This window comes from Condylostylus longicornis, unplaced genomic scaffold (genome assembly GCF_029603195.1).
Source record: "Condylostylus longicornis isolate FDR11 unplaced genomic scaffold, ASM2960319v2 ptg000135l, whole genome shotgun sequence".
Taxonomy (NCBI): Eukaryota; Metazoa; Arthropoda; class Insecta; order Diptera; family Dolichopodidae; genus Condylostylus; species Condylostylus longicornis.
This window is the reverse complement of record NW_026578103.1, coordinates 6,614,421-6,621,199: the sequence shown is the minus strand read 5'-3', so window position 1 is coordinate 6,621,199 and position 6,779 is coordinate 6,614,421.

Here is a 6,779-nt window from a genome sequence, read left to right as displayed (position 1 = left end):
TCGATTTCTTTTTTGTATAATTATAAAGTCAAATATTTTAGTAACTTTGGTTACTAAAATATTTGACTAAATTATTTTTTTTTCAGTTTTACAAGATTCTAACATTTTAAATTATTTGCTAATTTTACACAATTAAAAAATTTCTTGAAAAAATTACCTCAATTCAAAAATCGTTAACAGTTCCTTCAAAATATATATTGAAAGATTGTCATTGCATTTTGATGCTTATCGCAGCGTTTCGTAGTCTTTCTTTAATAGCATCCTTTTTTTTTAAATGGCGGATCCAAAATACCCAATTGTAATTTGCGTAAAATAAATTATTCTGATAAATTATCTCTCATGTTCAACGCCAAACTAAATTTTTTACAAAATCTTTATACGTTTTCCAAAATTTCGAATTGAAATTTAAAATAAATTAAGATCAAGATATTAACGCAAGAAACTAATTTCCGTAGTATAATATCGAAAAACCGCTTTACTACTACCATTTGTTAAATTAAAATTGACTCACTTTGAAGTTTTATTTCGAATTTAAGCTGATAAAAATTTCATACTTATAAAACCTTTTTCACTTAAAAGACATGGTAATTCTTTAAAAACTCAGATATGGTCTCGTTACGAGAATTTTAATAAATCCTAATTGTTTTGTCTCAAACTTGTTTTTTTTTTTTAATAAAAAGTCTACAACAGAGCGAGAATATAAGATGTCTTACATGTGTGAGCATAATTTACGTATGGATTTTTAATTTATATCAAGGTTAAACATAAGAATGACTGTATCATCGGATGTATGACTGTATAAAAACATCAGATTATTTAATGAAAATATTTATTATGGTGCATAATAATTTTTTGTTATCGTTTGTATAAGTACATGCACCGGATATTCCGGATCATAATCAATTTTTATGAAAAATAATCCCGGATATTTTAAAAACGATTTATCTCACTTATAATATAGTCTTTAATTCCGAATTATATAATGCTTTTATATTTGCTTAATATACTTATTATGAACAAGAATCATGTCTTTTCTTAAGTAAACTTCGTAAATAAGTACTTACTTCAATACAATTTTTATTTACATACATAATAAGTGTAATGTATATAACATTATAAATATGTATGTGTTCGTAATACTTGTTTGTGTACTGTGAATCCTTTATTATTTAATGAAAAAATTTTTATACCCTGCACTTCGTGAAGGGTATACTCGTATTAACTTTGGTATGGAGTTTGTAACTACTTGAAGGAGTCATCTGCGGTATGGACATATATATATATTCTTGCTCAGCGTAAAATTCTGCGTCGATTTAGACATGTCCGCCCGTCCGTCCGTCCGTCAGTTTATTTTAAATATTTCAAAAACTAATAAAGCTATAAATGTAAAATTTTGTATACATATGTCCAATTATATTCTACATATGCTCTAAAAATTATAATAGGATAGCTGCACCGGTTCGGGTGGCTGCCATACAACTCCAACAGCAAATTTTTTATATTCGGTAAAATAATAAAGTCAGATTCATGAAACTTGGCAGTCATGTGTCCAATTATAGGTCAAATATACTCCTGAAGTTTTAGAAGAATTGCTTTACAGGTTCGGGTACCTGCCATACAACTCCAGAAGCTAATTTTAAATATTTTGAAAAATAATAAAGTCAGATTCATGAAACTTGGCAGTTGTGTGTCCGATTATAGATCAGATATATTTGTGAAGTTTTGATGGAATTGCTTGACAGGTTCAGGTGCTTGCCATACAACTCCAAAAGCTAATTTTTAAATATTTGGAAAAATTATAAAGTCAGATTCATGAAACTTGGCAGTCGGATGTCCAATTATAGGTCAGACATATCCGTGAAGTTTCTATAGAATGACGTCACAGGTTCGAGTAATTGCTACACAATAACGAAAGGTGCAGGGTATAATTCAATTGGTTTATACCGACTGAAACGTTTTTACTTGTTTTTATTAACTGTGGAATTTCACTCATAAGAAGAAGGAGAAAAAAATGAAGTAAAATAAAAAATTCCAAAAATTTTTCTGTTTTCATTGTTAAAATTTTTAAATTATTTTTTAGATGAAATTCACTTTTAACCTGCTACACTTATCTAGTATAGCACAACATACCATATAAATTTTACTTAAAGCAACCTTTTACATACACATACAAGTACATATAGACAATTTAAAAGTGATTGTTTTCATGAGTGTTTTTGTGTATGTATGTGTTTATATTTGCTTGTACATATTTAACATTAAATTATTGTAATATTGTTTATTTTATTATAAGTGTAATCAGTTTAAAAAACCACTTAATATTTAAAATTATATTAAAATCCGATATGTTTTTTTATTGATGAAAAACCAAAAAAAAAAAAAAAAATGAAAAATTAAAAAATAAAAAAGTTTTAACCAGAAAAGAAAAAAATGCAAAAACTAAAATAAAATGAAAAAAAAAACAATAAAGTTCGATATTTCTCAAAATATTTTTATTTTTGCATTCAATTTCAAATATAAATCATTATGACACTATGTGTTGTAACAATAGCGCGCCAACAAATAGCAGAGCACAAAAGAGCTTTCAGTAGTGGTTTTGTATGTTGGCAATTTAACGCTCAATCAGATTTTTTTTTTTCATTTTTTTTTTACATAAACGATATTTATAAATAAATACATAAACAAAAATATAAAAAGGTCAGTCGTTACTATTAATAAAGTCAACTATAAGATATACATAAAAAAAGGAAGAGTAGAAAGGTAATTTAAGGCTGCTCAAAATAAAAAAAATATTTATTAACACAATTTAAATGCCATTGTTCCTCACTTATCTGTATAAGTACTTAGTTTCACAAAAATGTAGAAATTAAGTGTATCCGAAAATAAATTATTTTTATTAAGAAAAGTTTAATTTAAAAAAATAACTTCCATAATTAGGAAATAGAGCAGTATAAAATACATATTTCAATTTAACATTGTCTTAACAATACGAGTATTAATTAAATTTAAATTATATTTGGTTGTAATTGAAATAATTAAACTAGCTTATGAAGAGATTCAAGTTAACATTTAATTATTGTCCTATAAATCTTTATAGGAATATAAAGATAATCCGCAATAATTAAATGTTGGTGAGTTATAAAGATTTAATAATTAAATGTTACTTAACATTATCCGCAATGTATGCAATAAATTATTGCGTACATTGCTGATGGACAAAAAAAACAATAAGGCATTGATAATGGTCGAATCAATGATGTAGCAAATGAGTTAAGATAAATAATTATATTTTTGAAGACATGGCACCGTTAGTTTTTTGCTTTTATAGAAATTTGGAAAAGCTAACATTAAAATTTTACAACATTCGAGAGGCGATAACTTGGCACTGAATGGAGGTTGTAAAAAAATTTCTTAGAACGAATTTTCTTTATCTTTTCAATTCAGCCTTTTTCAATTTACCTTCTAGATGAAATACGATACCAGTTAATTTTAATGCTCATTTTGTCTGTTCAATGTTCAACTATATAGTCTTACGCAGCTGAAGAAACATGTTGTTATTTTACTTCGTTTTGCGGAATTTAAAAAGTGTTTGTAGTTTTGATGCAATAAATGTAGTTGAAATTGGCATTTTCAGAAATTTGTGAGGCTATAACTTTTATAGGAAGCGAGGCAGGTATTTATTACTCTGAAATAAGTTTCTCGTAAAGATCTATTTGTGAATAAAATTTCTGCTTTTTATCTTAAAGGTACTGATGATTTGTAAGCAGATGCACGGATGGCGAAGCAGATGCGGAATGGTTGAAACTAATAACCATTTTTTTCTATTTTTTTTTTTTGGAAAAGTGTACTGTTCTTGACATTCTTCTACCTTATACAATGAAAAATTTTTATTTAAATCTTGTTTATTACAAACGAAATTTAACAGTTTTGCCATACTTATAAAAAATGTCCTTTTTCTTTTTTTTTTGATAAATATGTAATAAAAATCTAGATAAATAATTTTTTTTATTAATTTATTTATTGGAAAAAAAATTGATACATAATAATAAATAAAATATAAAATATATGCATTTTTGGAAAGTTTTACAATGGAAACCAAAAACTAAAAAAAATTAATTCAGAAAAAAATGGAAACAAAAATGGAAACCACTAATTGTGTAATTTAACAGAAAATTTAACAGAAATTCAACCAAAATGAAATGTACACATACACATCATACATATGTACACATATTTTAATTTTTTTCCTTTTTTTTTTAAATATAATTTTAAATATTTTTAGCCTTTTGCGGCCATTTTGTTTGCAACATTTTTTTTCATTTTTTTTTTTTTATAAAAGATAAAACACAATAAAAACGCAAATATCAAAAATATTGTGAATATATTGATTATTAAATTACCTAGTTATATAAGTGGCGGTAATAGGATACAACGACATACTTTCATATATTATAATTGGAGTCAATTTAGTGGGGGATCACTCAATAAATGAGGTTATAAAATTTCTCTCTGTAATATTATACAAAAAAAAAAATTGAAAATAATGATTTCATATGGGGAAAATAAAATTACTTTTAGTTAATTTGTTTGATTGAAATAATGATGAAAATAGTTGAAAGGAATATTCTTGTAATTTGAAATTGGTTTTCCCTTTAATAAATTATATATAATGGAATGCAAAGAACAGAACACGCATACTCTTTATAAGGTATACATATTATGCATAATATGAAGGTGACTTTTTGTTAAATTATAATAATGACGAGTTTTTATTGTATATTTAGAATAAAGTGACTGATTGAATCTAACGTTTGCTGCTCCTTTCAAATTTGAATTTAAATTTTTGAAGCAAGATTGCCAAATTGTAAAAAAATATTGGGTCAAATATTCAAATTTCTGTAATATCAAGCGTGTAATACACAATATTAGGATTTTATTGTATGGTTTCGTTACGCTTATCGTTATCAAATTTTTTGTAAATAAAACGTTTTAAACAGAGAAAAATTAAACTATATTCAAAGACTTTAGAAATTGGACAAGTAAGACTGAATACGAAGAAACCGGCTGTCAGGCCATAATAATTTTAAAAAAAGAAAATAATTCACGTTTGGCCCATTTAGTCGCATTGCTCTGATACTAGTTCTGATATCAATTATGCAAATATATGGCGTATAACTACAAAACTAGTATACGTTTGACTACAATGTAGATATAACACTATATACTATACTTTGCATTCCTTTACATTTCATATAAAGTTCGAGATGTTTGAACATCACAAAAAAAATTACATTTTGACTTTTGCCAACCACTGATTCGTTTTTATTTTTATTTATTTGGGTCAATTTTTAAATACATAATATTTGCGTTACTGTAACTGTAACAATGTGAATATTCAGTATGCATAATTTTTTTATACTCGAAATACTCAAGTATTCTTTTAAACACAAGCATCACAAACTAGATTGAACTTTGGACTCCGTAGATTTACATACACATGAAATTTAGAACTCTAGACTTTGCAGTATTTCGGTACATTTGCAGTAACTAGAGTCAGAAATCCTTCTTTTAGTATACCTAGTTTGCATAGATTTCACATAATATTGTCGAATATTTCACATTTCTATGCATCTTAGACAATATCTATTATGTTTTTATATATATCCGTATAAATTCGAAAAATTAACGTGATTATATTAATTAGTTTTATTATAGGTACATAATAAATTAATTAATATTGGAATTTAAAATTTTAAATTAGATTATTGAAAATATTTTTGCAAATAACTAATAAAATTAGATTAAAATGTGCAAATGTGTAAATATGTGGAACTGTCACACTTAATTGAATTTATGATCAAAGCTATTAACAAATTTTCCAATTTTTTATAATTAAACTTTCTGTTTAATTATGTTTCCTACTTATGTACATAAATACTATAGTTGGCTGGAATAACCATAAATTTATTTGTTTTTTTTTCTAAAAATGTATTTATAATTCCTTTTAATAAATAAAAATTTTGTGGCTTTTCAATTTATTATGAATTTGAGCATTTATTTCATTTCTAATATTCTATATATACAAATTATACAATACATACATAAACATATATATGTACTCACATAAATTCAATAATTTATTTATGTTAAAAAGTTAATTACTCTATTTAGTTATGGTTTTATAAATAAATTCAATTCATTTTTTACAATAATTATTATTTTTTGTATTAGAAATATTTTTTTACAAATTTTTTTTATTTTTTCCATTATTTTTTTTATTTTGTACAAAAAATTTAGATTTAAATAACGAGTTTTTCATAACCATCATAATTTAATTTATTGGTAATTTTTTCGCGTTCAATTAGAAATTTTTAAAGCAATTCAGTCTTCGTGTATTTAATTTTGAATAATTTTTTTGTGAATGTTAAAGAAATTCTTTGAAAATTTGCGAAAATTTCGGGTTTGCCTTGATTAGAGTGTTAATGTAAAACTTGGAACGTTCTTACATGTTTTTTCTGTTACATTCTTTAACATACATTTGGATTTGTCCAAATGCATTTCTGAAAAAGTGCATGAATATTAATTTTTTTAAGATATTGATAAATACTTTTAAGTTTCATTTAATGGAAACTATCCAGTTTCAATAAAGATTGCGTGGGGTGGTTTTAGACCAGCTTTTTAAATGGTTTAGTAAAAATCAAATTTTTTTGGATATTTTTTATAAACATTAAAAAAGGTATGTGTAAGGGTATGTGGAAAATTTTGTAAACTTAAAAAGA